This window comes from Passer domesticus, chromosome 8 (genome assembly GCF_036417665.1).
Source record: "Passer domesticus isolate bPasDom1 chromosome 8, bPasDom1.hap1, whole genome shotgun sequence".
In the NCBI taxonomy this organism is placed as follows: domain Eukaryota; kingdom Metazoa; phylum Chordata; class Aves; order Passeriformes; family Passeridae; genus Passer; species Passer domesticus.
In genome coordinates, this window is record NC_087481.1 from 7,464,466 (window position 1) to 7,486,792 (window position 22,327).

At 53.9% G+C, this 22,327-nt stretch overlaps 1 protein-coding gene, 2 long non-coding RNA genes and 1 pseudogene across 3 annotated transcripts in view; 2 read left to right on the top strand and 2 right to left on the bottom strand.

The window, feature by feature from the left end:
• The window catches only part of LOC135305562 (zinc finger protein 850-like), a 243,967-nt gene that overhangs the window by 197,100 nt on the left and 24,540 nt on the right, over positions 1-22,327 (bottom strand). The window lies entirely within an intron of this gene.
• Positions 1,171-1,720, top strand: LOC135305986 (olfactory receptor 14J1-like; annotated as a pseudogene).
• LOC135305780 (uncharacterized) lies at positions 18,212-21,611 on the bottom strand. Its single transcript, XR_010366765.1, has 2 exons — positions 20,952-21,611; positions 18,212-18,528 (listed from the first exon to the last, which is right to left on the bottom strand). It is a non-coding gene; the product is annotated as an uncharacterized LOC135305780 (long non-coding RNA).
• LOC135305707 (uncharacterized) lies at positions 19,197-20,155 on the top strand. Its single transcript, XR_010366688.1, has 3 exons — positions 19,197-19,347; positions 19,460-19,604; positions 19,922-20,155. It is a non-coding gene; the product is annotated as an uncharacterized LOC135305707 (long non-coding RNA).

Genomic DNA, 22,327 nt, shown 5'->3' on the forward strand with positions numbered 1-22,327 from the left:
TGTGCCAGAGCCTCTGGCAGTTCCCTGAATGTCCCATGGGGAAGGGCAGAGCTGCCACAGCTGAGGAAATGCTGCTGGGTTTGCCAAGGGAGCCGTGAGTGTCCTTGGCACAAGGGAGTGCTGAGACCTTGCCCAGAGCCCTTTAGAGAGGGTGAGACATTCAGGGATCCCTCTGCTCTGGGCAGGCTTTGGTTTATGCCAGGGTGACTCAGGAGTGTGACTGTGCTCTCATTGCAGCCAAAGGTGCAAAGCCAGGGCAGTTGGGAACAAACCCATCCAGCTCCTCACCTTCCATCTGCCACAGGGAATCCTTTGCCTCTCCCATCTCTCAGTGGCAAACTCTGAGTGCAGAAGGAATGCTGGGGATTTCTGACCTCAGAGAGCCAGCAATGAAGTTCTAAAACAATTCCAAAAAACAACTCCTGACATTCTTTAGAAGTGTGAGTGCAGATGGTACCAATTCTTTCTCCATTAAGAGTGATTCCCCTGACAAATCCTGAATATCCAGCCTTGTCCCTCTGCCCCATTGCCACAAACCCAGGGCAGCAGGGCAGGGATGGCTCCTCAAGAGCCCCCATGCACAGGCCTGGCTGCTCCTGGCACACTCAGCCAGCACAACTGGAGCTCAGGCAGGGACCTGGGTGAAGGTTTTCCCAGAGCAGGAACAAGGGTGAGCGAGTACCACTGGAACAGTCTGCAGGGAATGGCCCAGGTTTGGCTCAAAGCAGCCCCTCCTGACTTGTCACTGTCCTTTCTCCATGAACAGGTTCCCATGTGCAGCCCCTGCAAATTTCCAACAGCAGCTCCATCAGCCACTTCCTCCTGCTGGCACTGGCAGACACGCGGCAGCTGCAGCTCCTGCACTTCTGCCTCTTGCTGGGCATCTCCCTGGCTGCCCTCCTGGGCAACGGCCTCATCATCAGCGCCGTAGCCTGCGGCCACCACCTGCACACGCCCATGTTCTTCTTCCTGCTCAACCTGGCCCTCAGCGACCTGGGCTCCATCTGCACCACTGTCCCCAAAGCCATGCACAATTCTCTCTGGGACACCACAACCATCTCCTACACAGGATGTGCTGCTCAGCTCTTTTTTTTGTATTTCTTCCTGTCAGCAGAGTATTCCCTCCTGACCATCATGTGCTACGACCGCTATGTGTCCATCTGCAAACCCCTGCACTACGGGACCCTCCTGGGCAGCAGAGCTTGTGCCCACATGGCAGCAGCTGCCTGGGCCAGTGCCTTTCTCTATTCACTGCTGCACACAGCCAATACATTTTCCCTGCCCCTGTGCCATGGCAATGCTCTGGGCCAGTTCTTCTGTGAAATCCCCCAGATCCTCAAGCTCTCCTGCTCCAAATCCTACCTCAGGGAACTTGGGCTCATTGCAATTAGTGCCTGTTTGGTATTTGGCTGTTTTGTGTTCATTGTTTTCTCCTATGTGCAGATCTTCAGGGCTGTGCTGAGGATCCCCTCTGAGCAGGGACGGCACAAAGCCTTTTCCACCTGCCTCCCTCACCTGGCTGTGGTCTCTCTTTATCAGCACTGTTATCTTTGCTCACCTGAAGCCCCCCTCCATCTCGTCCCCATCCCTGGATCTCTCAGTCTCTGTTCTGTACTTGGTGGTGTCTCCAGCCCTCAACCCCCTAATCTACAGCCTGAGGAACCAGGAGATCAAGGATGCCCTGAGGAAAATGATGACTGTATCTTTTCAGAAACATTAAACTTTTCTTCTTCAGAACCTTCAGAATGTAATTCTTGACAATCTTGGCCTTTTTTTCCTATTTGTCCATTTTGTCACTGGGAATTTTTCCTATTATTTTTCTGGTGTTATAATGTTTTTATAAGATACTGCAGTACTACTCTGAGTATTTCTACATGATATTCTCTTTTTTAACACAAAGGCTTTTAGGTGGCTTGTTCCTTGTGCATGTGAATAAAAAGAAGTGGCTATCCTGAGCTGTGTGCTCAAGGCATTTCCTCAGCCCTTCTCTGGCTCTGCAGGGGCAGTGCCTGTGAGCAGAGGTGGAGGGAAGGGGCTCCCAGCACAGCAGCACGGCCAGGGACAATGGCCTTGCCTCTCCCCACATCTGCTCCTCCCAGCTCCACACTCCCCTTCCCAGCCCTGCTGTGGGGGCAAGGCCGGAGTGCTCTGGCAGCTTGGTCACTGTCCTGCTGCGTGTCCGTGCTGTGCCCTCAGGCAGGGACAGGCCATGGGCACTGCTGGGACACAGCTGGGCTCCAGCACAGCAGCTCCACCAGCAAAGGGCATCTCCTGAGGGCAGGGCAGGAAGGCTTTGCTCCCCTCCAGAGTCACTCTCAGGACTCTCAAGAGGCTCCTTGTGTTCCTTGTTCTCCCAGGGCTCAGTGGGATGAGATCAGGGTCTCACTGGGGCCTTCAGGGGACTCAGGTCTGGGTCAGGTTTGCTTGTTGATGGCCAGTGCCCATCAGATGCTGAATGGTCTGTGCTGAACCTTCCTGGGGCCCTGCAGCTTGTGCCCGGGCTGATGGCAGGGCAAGGTTTGTCTGGAGGGCCTTGGGAGCTGCCAGGAGAACACAGGGGACCTGCAGGGACAGTGTGTGCCAGGGAGCAGCAGGGAGTGGAGCTCACTGGGCACAGGCCTGGCCAGGCTGGGGTCACCCCGAGATCAAGGACTGAATGTCTGCTGTGAGCCAGGAGAGCTCTGCAGCCCAGGGACACAGCAGGCCCAGGGAAAGGAGTCTGGGCACTGCCTCCTCTGATCCTCAGGGAACTCCCCCAGGAGGATCCAGGGCAGCCCCAAGCCCCTCTGGCAGCCCCGGCACAAGGCAGGAACCTCTGAGCCCCCTCCATGCCCCGCAGAGCCTGTGTGGGAGGGGGTGAGTGCAGGGAGCACCATCAGCTGCCTCTGTGTGCCAGGCTGAGCAGCAGAGCCCAGCAGAGGCAGCCCAGGGCCCCGGGCAGCACAGCCCCCGTGCTCTGCAGAGCAGCAGCCCCAGCTCGGGGCTCTGGGCAGCAGGGCAGGGGCTGCAGCAATGGCTGCTGGGGCCAGCACAGACGTGTTCCCCTGGGAAAGGCTCTGGGGGCAGCTGGCATGGGCCAGGAGCAGAGCAGGGGCCCGTGGATGTGCAGAGGAGCCCTGGCAAGAGGCTGGCCTGTCCCTGGGCCAGCAGGAGCTGCCTGAGGAGCCCCGGGGCCAACTCTGCTGCTGGGCTGGGCAGCGGGGCTGGCCCTGGGGCTGCAGGAGCTGCCCGAGCTGAGCATCTGCTGAGCATTCCAGACCCAGAGTGGCTGTCCCTGACCTCCAGTGCTTGCAGTTCCTGCTGCAGGGCCAGACAGGGCTAGGCTGGGGAAGGGAGAGGAAAACAGTGGGCCCTGCAGTGTCAGAATGATCTCCATGGTTCCATGAGGCCCAAAGTGTCACTCTGCTCCCCTTGGTCACAGGAGGCCTGCAGTGTCACAAGGCACCTTTGGTTCTGTGGGCCTGCAGTGTCTGTTTTGCTGGTGGGCAGGGTCAGAACCAAAGACACAGACACCAAGTTCAGGAATTGTGTGATTTATTGTAATGCAAACTGCAAAGAATCACAAAAGGAGCAGCTCAGCAATGCACCCAACCATCAGCACCAAAGATTGCCTGCAGTGATTAAGAAAGATCCAGCACCAGTTCCCCTCACGCTTCACCATCCCCCAGATCCACACAGCAGCTGGGGGAAGCTGTCACAGCCAAGGGCTGCAGAGCCACTCCTGGACACTGGGAATTCCTGCAGGTGCCTCCAGCCACAGGTGAGGCTCCAACCTCGCTGTGAGAGGGCCCAGCTCTGACAGTGCTGAATGAACAAACTGACAGCACTTCTAGTGCGGGAACATCTGGTTTCATCCTCCTCTTGGGTCCCTCCCAAAGTTTGACCAGGGCCTAAGGAGGAACCAAGGGAGGTGACTTTGATCCTTCAGCCCCAAACAAGGCCAGATGTCAGATTTCATGGCCTTGTCTGGCTTCTAAATACAGAAAGGTCAATACATGTTTCACTAATGAGTGGCTACATCTATCACAGTGCTAATGACCATGCATATTTTATTGATGAGCAAATACAAAGATAACCTTTGGTTGGAAGGTTCATCCAGAGGCCACCTTTGGCTCAGGGCCTGCTGTTCAGGCCTCACTCAGGGCTGTTATCCAGGCCTTGGCACTTCAGGGACGTGGTTTAGTGCTGGGCTTGGCACTGCTGTGTGACCAGCTCGACTGGGTGAGCTCAGAGGTCTTTACCAACAGAAAGGATGCTGTGATTCCATTATTATATCCACTGCATTCAGCTAGGTCTATTTGAGCAGCATTACTTTACTCCAAAAGTTCCCTCGTGCTCAACTCGTATGGCCTATGGCTGCAGCTCCTTCAGCTCCTGGTGCTAAGCTGCTCATGCTGAACGAGGCGACTCAGAGAGATGAATACAGTCCATGCAATTCCTTCTGGGACAGAGAGAGGAGAGGGTGTGGAAACAGGAGCATTGTTGGCTGTGGCCTCCTCTTTGCCCTTCATGCCTTTCAGTGCTTTGAACCAGCCAGGAGCTTTCTCCAAGAGTGCAATGGAGCAGCTGTTCCTGCTCTCATGTCTTGACTCACTCCAGTCTCTGACCTTGCCTGGTTTTGTCCCTCTTGCTGTGCCCTCTGTTCCCCCAGGGCTCAGTGGCTGCTGCCCAGGAATGTGGGACTGGCACAGATCCAGTGGTCGAGACCCTCCTTGCTGTGGCCTTGGAGCTGGCTGGGCACAGCAGCCTTTTCCATCTGGAAGCTCCCCATGGACAGGGAGTCCCCAGCTCTGTTCTTTGCACAATCTCCAGGAGCCCAGAGCTGCCATCTCAAGTCCTGCTGGCACTGGGGGCTCCCAGGTGCCTCAGGCTGCTGTGACACCGCTGCACACGGGAGGGAAGAGTGGCAGGGGCTGTGCTGAAAGTCAGCTCCATGTGCTGCTGCTGCTGCTGCTGCTGCTGCTGCTGTGGGGTCATTTGTCCAGCCCTGGCCCAGAGTCAGGGATCAGATCCAGGCCCTGCTGCTGCTCCCTCGGGATCAGCCCCGGTTTGGGTGTTGCTGTCAGGGCCAGCAGGAGCGGTGGCTGGAGCAGCAGGTGCTGACAGTGCCCCAAGCCCTGGGGCTGGAGGGGTCCCTGGGCTGGGCTGGGAGGGAGCTGCCCCTTGTTCTCCCTCTGCCCCAAGCAAAGCTGGGCCGGGCACAAGTGGGGCAGCACAGCCACCAGGGAGCCTGCGAGTCTCTTCCAGCCCTGGCTGCTCAGAGTTTGGGCCTTGGAGCTTCAGGTGGTCAAAGGCAGCTGCTCCTGGTCCCTCTGTGTGCCCGTGTTCAGCAGTGCTGCTCTGTCAGTCTGTGCCCAGCAGTGGGGAAAAGCCTCAGCCCTGCAGGGCCAGGAGCTGCCGGGCTCTGCCTGAGCAGCTCAGCCAGCAGGAAGGGAGCTGCTCCACACGGGAACCAGGAGCAAAGGGCTGCAGCACCTCGTGCTGGGGTAGAGCCCAAATTCTGAGATGGAATAACAGAGTTATTCATGTGCATTGCTGCATTGGCACTGCAGGTGCTGTGCCTACAAACACAGAGTTCAAAATGTGCAAAAGAATTCTGCAGCTCTTGACTGGATCAGGATGTCAGCAGTGCTGAACTCCAGCTTAGTCCAAAGGAAACACTTCACACCTCTGCTCATATCTGCTAGCTTTTTTTCTTCAGGGTATCCTGAGAAAAGTAAACAGAGGAGGAGCCTACATTTTCATTGTTTATCAGAAATGTTTCTCTTTTTGCTGTACATTCCTTTTTAGGATGATTTTTCTGTTAAAAAAGGAAAAAATAAAAAAATATGAAATATAAAAACAAAAAACAAACGTGTAGTGAAAATCTTCTCTAACTTTGGATTAAGAGGGAACTGGTATTTTTAAAAAGAGAACTCAGTTACTTTGGCATGGATCTATCTTACTGACATCAACATCACTTTTTTAAAAGATTCTGGGTTTTGTTTGCAATATTAAGTAATTTTAAATTGTGGTTGAATCAATAAGAAATTGAAAGATGGATTGTGTATGACTGTGTCTTGAGTGTAAAAATATTGCAGTTTGGAATTTGGATTTAAAGTGTTAGAAATGAAAGTTATAAATCCCAATGGATTGTGTGACAGCAGCTTTTCCTAGAGGATGTGCAGCACTCCAAGGACTTCATCAGTGGGGTTGGGGGTACTTGGACCTTTGTCCTGTGCCACTCTGAGATGTCATGGAATGGAACTTCGCCTGCCACCAGCCCAGGTCACCCTCTGCCACCAAAGCTCCTTGGACCTTGTGCCCCCAGGCAGGCACAAAGTGTTTGTGCTGCTCCCCCTTTTGCACAAGCCCACAGAGAGCTGGGATTTTTCCAAGTCTCATGTCTGCGTTGGGCCATATTCCTAGAGAAGCAGCAGCCCAACCTGATGAATATGGTGAGTTATATGGATGGTTGTGAGCTCCACTTCCTGCCTAGAAATCCTGAAACTGCTTCTGAATGCTGCTCCTTCAGCTCTGGGACACCTTCTCACACAGAGCTGGGGAAAAAATCTCCTGGCCACCAGTTAAATGGCGAGTTATGCCAAAGTTAGAGCTCTGTGGGAAATCTCTATCCATCCCTATCCTATTAATATACCAATATGTGGGGGTGTGCATGGATTTGTCTTGTGTACAAAGGAAGGAGTGTGCAAGCAACGTGATTGACACTTTCACTGTCCGTGTTCATCCCATACCCATGGATACAGAGACACCCAAGAGCCCCTGGCACACACAGACCCTTCTGTCCATGGATACAGAGACATCCAAGAGCCCCTGGCACACACAGACCCTTCTGTCTCTGGAGGATGGAGTATGGTGGGTGGGGGCGGTTGGTGGGCAGCGAGTCCTGGACAGCAGGCCAGACCCGGCTCCAGCCCTGCCAGGCCCTGCCAAGGCTCAGTGCAGGATCCTCTGGAATGGGAAAGCCATTCAGCCTTCTCCCTGCCCAGAGGGGCAGTGCTGGCCTGGCAGCACAGGTTGTTTTCCCCTCAGGCTGCAGGAGATGAGAACACAACACTTGCCAGCACTGAGTGTGAGGCACAGCTCCGGCTGCTCCCCATCAACCTCAGCTCTGGGAGCACTGTCTGCCCCAAGCTCCAGGGGCTGCAGTGGGAGCCCGGCTGGGCTCTGCCCTGGGGCCATCCTGCAGGGACAGCTGGAAACAGAGAGCATTCAGCTGCCACAAACAGCCAAGCCAGGGCTACAGGGCAGCTGCTCCAGCCCGTACTGCACTGCTGTGTGCTGTGCTCTGGGGCTGGGGCTCCCCACACAGGGGACTGGACTGGTGTGCCAGAGGAGACAGAGAAGCTTCAGCTTCAGCCTCACTGAGGTGGGTGCATTGGCTGGGAAGAGTGGGGAGGCTCAAGGGGATTCACAGAGCTCATCCAGCTGCAAGGACAAGGAAAAGGGAGTGGGAACTCAGCAGTGAGGAGAGCTGAGGGCTGGAGAGTGGCTCTGAACGATACTAAAATGACACTAGACCTCTGAGACATTGCTGCTCCTCAGCCAGTGACAGCATGAGTCCCTAAACCTGGGGCTCGGCCTTCCTTGTGGTCAGAGGCATCAAGATAGGCAACAGAGTGATGGAGACAGCAATGGGCTGGGAATTCACTGGGGGGAAAAAAAGGGAGCAGTTGAGAAGTAAAAGGCAGGTGGGGGAGAGAACTGTTCAGAGAAGGGCTGAGCTACAGCTTGAGCAAGCTGAAAAATGTCATTTGGAGTCCTCCCAGATTGATTTCATTTCAGAAGGTATTGAACAAGTTTAATTTTTGGGAGGTGTCATGTTTTCCCTTGGAGATGTACACTCTGCAAACTTGAGCTGTGTTGCCAAAATGCTCAAGCAAGTCTGTGCTGCAGGTGACACCATTTCTTCTTTGGCTGATTCCGGCCCCGTGCTGAGCTCCAGCAGAGCCCTGGCAGAGCCCAGAGCAGCCTCAGCATCCGCAGAGCCCGGCTGCAAGGAGAGAAAGCAGAAACTGCCCGTCAGCTGATGGCTCCTGTCCCCTTGTCCCAGCTGCCCGTGGTGCCCAGGCCATGCTGGCTGTGCCCAGAGCAGTGCCCAGAGCTGCCCATCAGTGCTGCCTTTGGGAGCAGGGCAGGAGGGCAGGACATGTGCCCAGCCTGCAGCCAGCCATGGCACATCCACCTGCTCAGCAGCTGCCCAGAGCAGGATGCTCCTGTGCTCGCTGCCATCTCCCAAAAGCTCTGAGCCCACCCTGCCAAGCAGACGGGGACCCACCTCATGCCATCCATGGCTGGAAAAAAAGCTGGTCCCAAACGATGTCCTCAGCCTGCTCCAAGGGCACGGCCCATCCACGCCGCAGCTGCTCCCAAGAACTTCCCGATCCAGACTGGACCAACCAGAATGCTTCCTCTAGAAAAACAAACAACAAATTGTTGAAAATAGATTACAGACAAAAAGGGAAAAAAAGAACAAAGGGAAAAATCATAGCTCTGTGAGGGGATTGAGGAAGGCCCAAGCCCTGCAAGCCAGGGAAAAACCCAGCCATGTGTGAGCAAAGCCCAGGTTTTCTCCCTTCCCCCTGCACTGTCCCCCACAATAACCGTGATCCCAAAGCAAACAAGGGCAGTGGAGCTGCCCAAGCCCTTCCTTGCCTGCACAGCAAAGCAGCCCCTGCACAGGTTCTGGAGTCCCACCTCTGCTCCCACCACAGGGGTTTGTTTGTGTTGGGCTGGCTGCCCCAGCCCCAGCCCGGGGCACAGTGGGTGCTGGGGGCTGTTGGCAGGGCCAGGAGCCCACTCCCATTTCATACCCACCCCAGCCCATGCCCCCAGCCCTGCCAAAAGCAGCTGGGCAGCTGACTGAAGAATTAGTTGCATCCATCCCAGCAATGAGTGGGGTGGGAACTTTTGGGTTGAGGCCAGGCTGTGCAATGCCCAAATCTGGGAGCATCCCCCTGCATGTGGACTCATCTGTAAATTTGCTGTGCAGCCAGGCTTTGAAGAAGGTGCCAGAATTGAAGTCCATCATCTTAAGCTTACCAGTGGCCAGGTCCAGGAAGAGGCTGTCATCCTTGATGTGATCCTCGCTGTCTCCTGCAGCAGCAGCCCCACCTGGTACAGCTTCTCTGGGGGCTCCTTCTACTTCCCTGGGCTCCGACCAGGCTGTCAGGGTTCTGTCCAGGGCCCCAGCTGTCAGGGAACCAGGACAAGCAAAACCAGCTTGGATGGTGGCCACCAGTGCTGGGCAGAGCAGCTCAGCTCCAGCACAAGGGCTGTGTGCTCCCATCTGATGAGCCCTGGGCAGTGACACAGGCAGGACAAAAAAGTCTGGGGTTCCTTTGCTTCTGATGGCCAAGGCAGGTGTGGAGCTGTAACTTACCGGGGCCCTGCAGCACAGTGTGCCTGTGGCTCTCTCCCTTCTTCTATGGCAGATGAATATCCTGCATCCAAGGATGACAGAACACCTCTTCTAATGAGGGTCTGTCCCAGTCCAGCATGGATAAACACCGCCTGATCAGATCTTGGCATTCTGGGCAGAGAAACCAGAAACCACTGGTCAGTTGGAGAAGGCTCCTGTTGGCTTTGCCCAACCATTCCCTGCCCACTCCATGCTGGATGTGCTCAGAGCTGGGCCTAAACTTTCCCATCAGTTCCCTGTTTTGGAGGCGAGCAGGAGAGCAGGACATGTGCCACCTCCTCAGCAGCTGCCAGAGCGGGATGCTCCTGAGCCCGCTGCTGTCTCCCAGCACTGGTATTGCACCCATGCCCAGAGATGAGGATCCACCTGGAGAGAGCCGTTGTGGCAGCGAGAGCTGATGGTCCCAGCTGATGTTCTGGTCCCTCCTGAAAGGGTGCTCCCCGCAGACCATCTGGTGCAGCACGATACCCAGGGACCAGATGGTAGCTGGCTTGCCATAGTACCAGCCAAAATGGGTCCATTCCGGGGGACTGTATGATGGTGTTCCTATGGAATACAGATGGAGCTCATCAGGGGGATGCTGCTGCTCCCAGAGGCTGGCCCCAGCATCCCTGGGCGTGCAGGGGCTGCCCCAGTGGTACGCAGGTTGACCCACTGCCCATCTTTCCAACACATGGGGTTGGAAAAGAAGCCATCGGTGTTGGAAGAGGGCAGCAGAAGCCCTGGCAAGGCCCAACCATGACAGAAACACACTTAGTGCTGAGGGAAAACCATGCCTTCATCCTCCCTGCCTACATTGCCCCAAAAAACAAACCCAGAACAAACCAGGTGAGTGGAGGAGCCCAAGCCCTTCTCACCTGTACACCAAACTGGCTAGGGCACAGGTTCCAGGCCCCCCCACCTCTGCTACCCTCACCTACGGGTGTTTTTGTTGGGCTGGCTGCCCCAGCCCCAATCCTGGGCAGAGTGGTGGGCAAAGGCTGCCAGCAGGACTGGAAGCTGGCTCCCCACCCAGCCCTGCTCAAACCCAACTCAGCTGAAATCTCAGGGCCATGAAGGGCAGCAAAAGGGAGAATCCCCGCTGCCACACCCAGCTTGGGCCCTGAGATGCTGGGCCATGAGATACCAGAACCAGGAGCACACCCCTGTGTAGGCTCACCTGCAAAGCGAATGTAGGCTGTCTCTTGCAGGTAGGTGCCACAGCCGAAATCAATCAGTTTGGCTTGCCCGGTGGCCAGGTCAACGAGGATGTTCGCTGGCTTGATATCCCTGTGCAGGACCCCGCAGCTGGTGCAGTGCCGCACGGCCTCCAGCACCTGCCGGAACAGCTGCCGCGCCACCCCCTCGGACAGGAATCCCCGTGCCCGAATGAAATGGTGCAGGTCCTGACAGTGCTCCGGGCGCTCCAGCACCATCAAGATGTCGTTGGGGAGCTCAACCCACTCCAGCAGTTGGACCACGCCGGAGAAGCCACTGGACACCTTGTCCAGCAGCACAATCTCCAGGGGAGCGCTGGTGCCGTTGGGCTGCGGGAGGAGCACGATGCCGTCAGTGGGCCTGATGCCGTGCCGGGGGTCAGGAAGCCCTCAGCCAGCCCGGGATGCTCTGCGCCCTGCTCTGACCCCATGCCCGCTCTCCCTCGAGGCGTCCTGGCAGCCCCTACCCTGCCGGGCCTCAGCTCATCCCTGCCCAGCACAGCACCTCGCTCACTCACCAGCTCACCCCAGTGATGGACACAGTACCGTGGCACCCTTTTGATGGCCACCTGCAAGGCAAGTGCAGAACAGGGCTCAGCTCGCTGTCCACCCTGCCCAGTGCCATCCTCCTCCCGCCTCCTGCCCCCTGCTCCTCCTCCTCCACCCCCTCCTCCTGCGCCCGCCGCCGGCCCCGCCGCTCACCGGGGCGCCGTCCGAGAGCCGCGTTGCTGCGAAGACGTTGCCGAATCCGCCCCGGCCCAGCAGCGAGCCCAGCCGGTACCGCTCCTTCAGGCGCTGCTGTGCCTTCCCTGCGGGCGGGACGCGGCTGTCAGCGCTCGGCCCGGGGCCAGCAACGGCCCCCGAGCGCACCTCACCCGCCCCGGCCCGGCCATCCCCCGGCGTTCGCTCTCTGGAACAAGAGAGCGGCGGCTCGGGGCCGGGGGCCGCGCTGCCGAGCGGCGGAGCTCGGGCCGGGCAAGGCGCAGCGGAGGCGGCGGGAGCGGCGGGGCCGCGTGTGTCCTCCGCGGGCCCCGGGAGGAGCCGGGGCCGGGGCCGGGGCCGGGGCCGGGACCGGGGCCGGGGTCGGGCTCGGGCTCGGGCCAGGCGGAGCCAAAAGCCGGCAATACCACCCCAGCCCCAGGCACTGATCCCCGCCCGGCAGCGCCACCGCCAGCACGGCCAGAGCCGGGCTGGGACCAGACCTCGGCGGGACGGCCGGGGGCGGGCACGGGGCAGCCCCGCCCGGGGCTGGGGGCGGGCCGGGGGCATGGCCCGGCCCGGCACGGGGAGAGGGAGGCGGGGAGAGGAGGGGAGACCGGGAAAGGGAGAGCGGGAGAGGTAGGGGACAGCGGGAGAGGGAGAGGAGAAGGGAATCTGAAGTTTCTTCTCTCGCTGTCGCTGCTGCTGCCGCTGCCGCTGCTTCCGCTGCTGCTGCCGCTGCTGCCGCTGCCGCTGCTGCAACTGAAGCTCCGGGGCCGTTTGTCCCCGTGTCCGTTTGTCCGTTGCCCGCTCGCGCCCGCCCCGAGCCCCACGTTCCCCGAGGGCAGCCCCTGAGCCTGTCCAAACACGGGAACTTTGCCGAGTTCAGCCAAGAGCCAGAGTCTGGACTCCTGCACAGTGGCTCAGGAATCCCCTCGGTCCCTGCTGTGCATTGTCCCTGCTGAGGGTCAAACACTCTCAGAGCGCAATCCCTGAATGCAGAATTTGTACCTGACCCAAGCACTGCACTTACCTCTCCAACATTGCTTTCCAAGAAAAACAGGGGAAGCCAAACTGTGTGTAGGTCATGGTATCTTAAAATGTCTAAAACTTGCCAACTCATGGATCTTAGAGGTGAGATCTGGTTGGAATTAATGGGATGGACAACTAGTGCAAGATGGAAAAGGGGAGCATAAAAATAAATTGAGAAAAACGTCTTGAATTGTTTCAATTTTCATTTAATTTCTTAAAAGCACTTTCAGTTTTTCCAGAAACTTCTCCTCAGTCCTGTTTGCTTTTTCCAAGAACCTTTCCTGAAGAATGAGGTGCAGCTTCTATCACAAGATGTGCCACCAACTGCAGCTTCTCTTGGCTTTCCACACTGTGTGTGCAGCACACTTGCAGCAAAGCAGGACAAATATTTGAAGAATTTGGCAGCTTGTTCTTTTTATTTCCTTGTGGGCTGGGCAGTTGTGCCATTGGTAAGGTTTTCATTGTTACTGTTCTACCCTAAGAAAACATGACAGGCTACCAAGAACTCCTGGGGAATGCAAGCCTGACTGAATGCAGAGAAACAATCTGCAGAGCCTGCAGCCAGAAGTGGAGAGCTGTGTGATCATCATTCCAACACCCCCAAGGACATCTTGAAAGTGATCTAGAAGATGAAAATGGGCTGACAGAGGGAGTTTGTTTCTGTGCTCACTTCAGAGTCTTCTACATCTGAAATCAATTCTAAAATCTCCATCTAAATCAAGAGTACAATCATTTCATGAAAAGCACCAGAAAAAACTGTACCTCTCAGGAGATGACTGAAAGAATCTGTAAAGGAAAAATGCAGGAGAAATGCATTTCTCAGTACTGCGGTATTTGCCTGCCTGAAACCCTCCTCCATTTCCGCCCCATCCCTGGATCTGTTGGTGTCAGTTCTGTATTTGCTGGTGCCTCCAGCCCTGAATCCCCTGATCTACAGCCTGAGGAACCAGGAGCTCAAGGCTGCAGTGTGGAGACTGATGACTGGACATCTTAGGAAGCATTAAACTGATTGCCAATTTCTGCAAATCACTTGTAATAAAATTAATTTTTGATAGTTCTGTTGGTTTGGTTCTTTGATTTCCCTGTCTTTTTTTTTTTTAATATTCTCCCTAAAGCTAGATGATTGTTTCTGCCATTTCTGACTTTGTTTCTCTCCACATTCACCGTGGCCACAGACTGTGACAATGAGGAGCTGTGCACTCGGTGGCTTTAGATGAATTAAGAATTTCCCAGCAGAGTTTTCTTCAGGGATGCCCTTTTGTTGCCTTCTCTGGAGCTGCAGCAGCAATGTCTGTGTGCAGAGCTGGGGGCAGATCAGTGCTGGCACAGCAGCTGTGCCCAGCAGCAGCAGCAGCAGCACTTGGTGTTGCCAGTGCTGCTGCCGTGGCCCTGCCCCGCTGCCCTGGTGGCCCTGGTGTTGCTGCAGGGCCTGAGTGCTCTCGGGGCCGGGCACAGTCCTGGGGGTGGCAGTGCCAGGGCTGCAGCAGGGACAGGCCATGGGCACTGCTGGGGCAGCGCTGACGCCTCAGGCCAGGCCCTGGGGGCTCCAGGCTCCTTACCCAGGCTCTCTCAAGAACACGGCCAGGCCAATGCCCAGCACAGAAAAGCCCCAGGGTGAGCAGCCCCAGGCTGGCCGTGGGCAGGCTGGGGGCAAACAGCATGGCTGGGGCTCTGCAAGGGCCCTGGGGGAGACGGGAAGGAGCAGCAGAGCAGGTGCTGATCCCTCAAGTCCTTTTCTGCCTGGCTGCTCTCCAGCCACTCTGTCACCAGCCTGTAGTGCTGCAGGGGATGTTGTGGCCAAAGTGCAGGGCCCGGCACTTGGACTTGTTTAACCTCACCTTGTTGGATTTGGGCCCTGGATCCAGCCTGCCCAGGGCCCTGTGCGGAGCCCTCCTCTCCTCCAGCACATCCACACTCACACCCAGCTTGGTGTTATCTGCAAATTTGCTGATGCTGGACTCAATCCCCTCAGCCAGACCAACAATGCAGATACTGAAATCCACGCTGGCTGGCTCTGATGCCTCGGCCATCCTGTGGGTGCCCTGTGATGGCTCTCAAGGTGATCTGCTCCATAACCTTGCCAGGCACCCAAATCAGGCTGACAGGCCTGGAGCTCCCCAGATCCTCCTTCCAGCTCTTCTTGGGGATGGGCTCACATTGGCACCTCCACTCCTCTGGGACCTCCCTGCTGATCCAGGACTGATGGTAAATGATGGAGAGCAACTTGGGGAGATCATCCACCAGCTCTCTCATCCCCCTACGATGGAACCCATCTGCTCCCAGAGACACCTGTGAGCACCTGCGTGGCTCAGCAGCTCCCCAGCTGCTTCCTCCTGGATTCCAGGGGCTGTTCTGCTCCCTGTGCCCATCTACCAGCTCAGGAGAACACTTGTCCTGAGGATGGCCTGTCTTATTGTTGAAAACTGAGGCAAAGAAGGGGTGAAGTACCTCACCCTTTTCCTCATCTTTTTTAACCATATCCCCCACAATAAGAAATACAGATTGTCCTTAGCTCTCTTTTTTCCATTAATGTACTTATAAAAACATTTTTATTATCCTTCACAGAAGTATCCAAGTTAAGTCGTAACTGAGCTTTCACCTCTCTAATTTTCTATCTGCAGAACCTAACAACACCCTTAAAAATTTCTTGATTTACCTGCCTCTATGTCCAAAGGTGATGCACCCTCTTTTTTACCCCTAAATTCATGCAAAAGCTCCATGCCCAGCCAAGCCAGTCATTTCTTCCTCTGGGTCATCTTTCTGCAAAAAGGAACAGCCTACTCTTGCTCCATCAAGGTTTCTTTACTGAAGTGTGTCCATCCTTCCTGGAACCCTTTGTTTTTAAGGGCTGTTTCCCTTAAAAGAATCAGTACATGATTTAGTACTCCCCAAATCTGCATCCTCAATAGGCCAAAGTCTGCCCTTAAAAGTCCAGTGTAGAAGATTTATTGATGCCCCTCCTCCTTTCATGGAATATTTTAAAAGTCAATATTTTCACGGTCACTGTGCCCCAAACAGCCTCTGACCAGCACTTCTCCCACCAGCCCTCCTCTGTTCATGAACAGCAGGAGACAGAGCTTTCCTTGGGAGTGGGAATTGCAGGAAACATCCCCAAAGTGCAGCTTGGAAGGTTCAGGCTGGAGCTGAGGAGAAAGCAAAGTCCCTGCCAGGGTGGAATTGTGGTGCTCGAGGTGTGGCAGCGTGAGGCTGGGCCATGGCCGGCTCTGTGTGCCAGGAGCCGGCAGCGCTGGGTGCAGGGAGCCCAGGGAGGGCACAGAAACGCTGGCTGAGAAATGCTGGGGCACAGCGAGAGGGGCGAGTGCAGCCGGCCAGGGCACAGGAGCAGCACGCACAGGGGGCACAGCCTGCAGGACAGATGGCCGAGGGCTGGGCAGGGCTGGCAGGGCCACAGGCACCCAGGCCTTTGTGCCCTGGGCTCAGGCAGCGCCTCTGGAGGCCCCACAGCAGGAACTTTCCTGGCAGGGGCTGCACTTTGGCTCTCCCTCGGCCTCCCTGGCCAGGCTGGCAGGGGCTGCAGGTTGATGGCATTTGTCCTTGCTGCCCCTGACATCCCCCTGCCCCACAGAGAGCCCCGAGCCACCCGTGAGGGACAGGCCCTGCTGGCCCAGGCTGGGCTCAGGGCTTGGCCTTTCTGCTTCCCCCAGCCAGCCCAGGCCTTGCTCAGCATTGCAGTTCCCTGCCCAGAGCCTTGGGCTCCCTGCACTCCTGGCCTCAAGGATCTGCTCTCAGCAGTCCCTGGGGAGCCATTGGCACTCCCTGCCCTCACTGGGGCCCAGCCATGCTCCAAGGCACTTGGAGTTTTGCTGCTGACTCCTTGAGCAGCTTCTTCATCCTTCTCTCAGTGCCTGAGGCTCCTGGACCCAGCCCCAAATCCACCGTAGGGCTGATTAAAATACAGAAAGCCCTCAGGAGCCCTTCTCTCCCTTCAATTTTCCTCCAAGCCTCCAGGGCTTGTGAAGCAGCTTGGAGTCAGTCTGGAATTCTGTTAAGGAGGGAGATTTCAAAGTGCACCGACAGCATGATGTTTGGTTTTAATCACGTGTGTGGGGTTTTATTTTTCAGTTCAGGAAAGAGGTGAAAGAACGATTCCCCAGGTGATCTTGATGCTGAATGTCTCCCTAGGAGATCTGGGCATGGAGAGGAACAAGCCCCTTCCAGGCTGACCAATTTTGGACAACCTGCTCCTCACCCCAGCCTCACCATGTCTGACATGGCCCACCTGGGACTGACATCCCAAAACATAAAAAAGTATGCATTTTTAAAATAAATAAGATTGATTAATTTATAAAATTATAATTATAGTTTTTAAATTTATATTAGTATTACTGTATATTTCTATTACCTTTGATATTTATGTGAAAAATTGAATACATTTTTAGCAATCAAAAAATTATTTGTCATTGGTTTTAAATAAAACAATTCCTTTCATTGAATCATTGACCACTATTGGCCATTTATTTCTCCTTCTTAATGCTAATTAGTGCTATTTTTAGATCTTTTGACATATTTTTTTATTATTTTCACGCACAGGGTAAAAGGGGCCACTCTGGGGTCCCTGGAGACATTTCTGGGGCACATTTGGGGCTGTTTAGGGTCTGGGCAGTGTGATAAACAAGTCCACTGAATTTAAGGATCAAATAATTATCTTTATTATTTTTGCAAGCAAGAATAAGCAAGGACAGCGCTGGGCGGCCCGGAGTCTCCGCTCCACTTTGGCTCACAAAATTCCTATCCCCTGAGTCCACCTTCTATTGCCTTCTTCTCCGGGTTTAGGGATGATGTGATCTGTCTTCTGCGCTTGCTCATTCAGTTGCTAGGGGGTCTTTTTCTGCCTTCTGGTGGTCGTGGGATGAAGGCTTAGTCCCCCTTAGTCTTCCTCTTTGTAAACGCTGAGTGAACTTATGCCTTATAAGGCATATCTATACAGAACACTATACACTTTTCTGCAAGCTAAGCAATTCTTACTAGTACTATACACTTTCTGCAAGCTAAGCAATTCTAATGAGTTTAAGGATTGTTATTACAGCTGCTTCTCATTACTTTCCTTTCACAAGGCATAACTTTACAATGGAATTCCCAAAGCACTATAGTAAACCAGCAACCATATGTATCTGCACAAGAAGTTTTTTTGGCTATTTAACTATTGTTTTATAACATATAGTTATTTAGCTATTGATTTAATTAATGAACAAATGTATTACTACTTATTACAAATCCCCCATTTCTTTTTTTACCAATTTTGTTCATTAAATCTTTCTAGTTCTTTCCTAGCAAGCATTAAATGAGCTGCCACATCAGTTAAGCTATGTGCACTAATTATAGGTGCTAACTTCCTTAGTATCTTCATCATATTCCAATTCATAATGAATAGAACTGCTGACAAAATAAAACCAAGCAGTCAATATCAACAGAACAAAAATGGGATGGCATACACTGTTTAGGACCCCTGTGGCATTAGGAGACAAACCGAAAATGGTATCCCACTGGATGTCACTCTGCAAATGCCAGTGGCTCAGCTGAGAGCTCTGGGAGTGACTGACACTGCACTGAGAGGGGCTGCAGTCCTGCAAGGGTCTTTCATCAGGAGCAAACAGCAGCCTGGAGGGTGGGCAATGCTGGATCTGTACCACTGCGTGCTCATCCTTCACCTGAATGTGGAGCTGCCCCCAAAGTTGCCATGGATCACTTTTTCTTTTTCTCCTCTTGGGTATATTTTGGAGCAGCTGTTCTATGTGGCTTTTGATGGTGATCCTGTGGGAAGCAGCCATTTTCCTGCTGTGCTATCCTCACAACTAATACTAACTCTTCATTTCCTTTGGTTTTATTTGGTGTTTTTTATCTATTTGTTTGATTGGTTTGCTGCTGGGTGTGTTTGTTTGATTGATTGATTGGGTTTTTGTCTGATTTTGTTTGAGTTTTTTGTTTGCTTTTTCATAAAAGACTGGTGAAGTTGCCAAAGCCAAACTCAAGATAATGTAAACCAGGATCAGCTTTCCAGAAATTCCTTCTGGTAGGGTTTATCTGCATCCCCCAGGGTCAGGATCACTAGTATATTTTCAGGTTTTGCTCTGCATATCAGCCTGCCCAGACTCCGCTTGGTCTTTCACAAATGGAGAAGACAATGGACATTGTGCCAAGCTTCCTTTCAAACAGAAAAACCTGGGTCAGCATGACAGAAAAGAAGAAAAATAAATCACCAGTTAGAACAGAACCAGTGTCCCACCATCTTCCTCTCCACTGTTATTAATTTTGTACATTTAGAGGCAAACCTGGGTCTAAAGCTTGCATCTCTCAGTTCCTGATGCTATTTGCTACCCTGCAGCCTTGACTGGCCCTGATGTGACTGACTGCTGGGCAAGTGGGGCTGGGGATGCTCAGCCTGGAGAGAGGAGACACTGGGAGGCCTCCCTGTGGCTGTGCAGGACTGGAAGGGTCCCGCAGGAAAGAAGGGGACGGAGTGTTCAGCAGGGCCTGTGCTGACAGGACAAGGGGGGATGGCTTTCAACTGCAGCAGGTTGATTGAAGCTGCATCTAAGGAAGCTGCTCTTTTCCACTGGGGGTGGTGGGGCACTGGCCCAGGCTGTGCATAGAGGCTGTGCATGCCCCATCCTTGGCAACAGGGCCCTGAGCAGCCTGCTCTGGGGGAAGACTGCTCAGCTGGGAACAAGATGTTGTTCTTCAGGCTCCCTTGCAAGCCCAACCGTGCAGGGACTCCATCATTCCATGGTCTCCACTGTCCACTTCAGATGGAGCCTGGGAACTGTGATGTCACAGCCCACGCTCCAGCTGGAACGTCCAGCGCCCAGCAAAGGGCACAACACAACCCTTGGCTGCTGTGTTGACACGCTCTGCACCTTGCTCCTGCCTTTGCCTTTCACTCTTCTTATCCCCCCAATACCCCCATCATTCCTGACAGCTCCTGAGTGCCTGGATTTCATCATCCAGCCCTGCAGGATGCTTCCCTTTCTTCTGAGGAAGGTATGGTGCCATTCCATGGAGGTGGACACCCCCCACCTGCCCGGGTGGGCTGGAGCTCTGTGGGGATGGAGTGGGACAGGGAGCCCACTCTGAGGTTTTACTACCTCTGCAGGCTGTCCCAGACAGAGAGGAGGAGATGGAGGTAGATACCAAGATTGATACGGAGGAGATGGAAATAGACGGAGAAGACCCTGGAGAGGAAGAGATGGATGTGGATATGGAAGAGTCCGTTGAGGACATGGACATTGATTAAAAAGGTGAGGAAGAGGCCATGATCTTGGCATGAAGAGCAATGCCAGCAGCAGGACAGGCAGAGTGGGTCTCCTGCTGCCAGGCTGGGGCTGGGCTGGGTGCTCCCTGCTCAGGGACATTGTACCCAGGGCACTGGATTCTGGTGGCCATCCGCAGCCTGTCCTGTGCCTGCTTTGCTCCACACAAGCTCCATCCCAGACCCAGCCAGGCTCAGTTCTAGTAGCAGAGTCCTGCTGCTGGGCCAGTGTCTGCCAGCCTGGGGGCACATGCAAGAGCCCTCTGTGCCTGACTGGAGTGACCGTGGCATTTGCTTTTCTTCCAGGTGCAAAGGACATCATGGACAGAGATGCCAACCTTTTTGTACATATGTTTTACACTTTGGTGTTGTCATTAGGATATAGGTTTTAGGGCTTTTTGTCTTCTGTAAATATGTTTCATATTTTTTTGTTAGATAGGTTTTTCTGTATATATGTTCTATCGATTGTTGTTGTTACAAATATTCTTACAATGTAAATATGTTCTCTATTTTTGCTGCTGTTCTTCTCTAATAAACAAATTTTATTTTTCACACCCCAGTTCTCTTTGCATTTACTTCAGGCACAGGCAGCATTTTGCCAAGTTGTGCTTCCCACTTGCTCCATGTTCCCAGGGCAGTGGGTCCCTGGCACAGCCACCCCAGGAGTGGGGGTCCCTGTGCACAGAGGGGTTCCCCTGACAGAGGTGAGCCTCTCCTTGCAGTTTCTCTGGACACACTTGGGAGCTGTAGGGGCAAAGCCCAGCGTGCCCTGGCTCATGGATCCCATGTTGGAGCAGGGCTGAGCCTGTGTGCTCCTGCAGAGCCTCAGCCATGGCTCTTCCCTGGGCAGCCCCAGGGCTAAGGAGGGAGCACTGGGCTGTGGGCAAGCCCTGCTCCTGGGCACCCTGAGGGGCTGGAGCCAGCCTGGAGGGAGCCTCAGCCCTACATGGACCAAGATTTCCTTTGGAAACCCCCTCTCTCCCCAGACTCTGCTGAGCACAACAAGACTTGATCCTCCTAGCTCAAGGTGTGACCTTCATTGGCACAAATTTGTCCCTTGCACTTTCTAGCACAGCAAATGTCAGTGCTTGTAATCCCTGTTCTGCACACTCTGCTCAGGCAGCAAAACATCTGAACCTGAGGGAACATCTGGAATTAGCATCAACCTGCAGAGAGCTCCAGGGGGAGAACCTACCCGCAAGCACCCAGAGAAATACTTGACACTGACAGTCTGGGGCAGAGCTGAAACTAAAATATTTTCGTGCCAAGAGAGAGGGTTATTTTATTGCTGAATTCATTCTGCAAGAACAAGAATGGAAGCTTTTGGTCTCCTCACCTGCCACCGATGTGTATTGCCAAGGTTTGCCTCTGGGTTATGACTGATTTTGATGAATCTGTTCAGAACTCTGATGCTGTTCCTGGCTAAGGTGCAGAGATGATATTTCAGAGCCAGATGAACTCAGCACATCTCGTGCAATGCAGAATGTCCCGAGCCAGACATTCAGGCCATGCAAACTGATACTTTTTCATCTCTGTGCAAAGATCAGTAGTAGGACATCCCTGATGTACCACACACTTCTCAGATGCTCCTCTGACCAGCTTCCCCATGGCATTGCTCCTGGCACAACGTTAAAGCCAGGCAGGTCACACATATTCTCTTCCTCTGACTCCTGCAGGGATGACAACATCAAAGAACAGAAAAGAGATATAATAATCAGGGATTTTCATTGTGTGAGCTCTGCATTCCCCAAGCTCTTGAAAAGGGGAATGTTCATCGGGCAAAGGACACGAGAAGGAGCCTCAAATTGTCCAAAATCTCAGTAAAAATATTATTTCCTATGGAACCCTTCACCAAAGCTGGTCACACTTCAGGCCTTTTATGCACCCATTTCCTGATGTGCATCTCCCTGTGGGGTGTTCCCACTGCTCCAGGGACCCAGCACAAACCTTATAGCCCCACACCAACACACCCCCAGGAGCTGCAGCCTTCCCTCCAAACCTGGGCACCTGCAGCAGCCACCTCTGCGCTGAGCTGATCCGGTTTCTCCCAAAACCAGGTGCTCCATTTATCCTTGAAAAGATTGACAATAGCATTCTTGTCTTCTCCAAAAGGGCCATCGTTTCACAACTGTCATCTCCACACTGAGACTTTATTCCCTTCAAGTGTTCAAGTACACAGGCAGCACCAAGGAAGGCGCTGAAGTGAGTCAAGGTGAACCCCAAAGAGCTCTCAGCTGCCTGTGAAAGCTCAGACAAGCACTAGAGAAAGAATTCATGCTTCCATAACTGGCACCTAACAGCCACAGGGCAAGTGAGAAGTTGGTATTAGAGAATGAAGAAAAAGCACTGAGTAATAAAAGGTGAGAAAAATCCATCACTCCAACAGGTAAATGAAGGTAAACCACATGAAGAAACAGAAGAAGATGGAGGGGAAAATCCCACCATTAATAGTGTCCGTGACACCCAGAGCCAAAAGAAGCGCAGGGCATCAGGAAAGAGGGAAGCACGTGCTCCAAACCACAGCAGAAATGAAGTGAGAGCTCTGGAGGGAACAAAAGAAAGAGGCAGCCTGAAGAAAGGAAATAATGCCTCCCTACAAGGTGTTTTGGTTTTTTCAAGTGAGAGTCTCTTGTATCATGTGGTGGAAACCCAGAAAAATAAAGGTCGGGAGAATCATGGTTGAATTGGAACATTCCTGCATAGCAGCCGAGA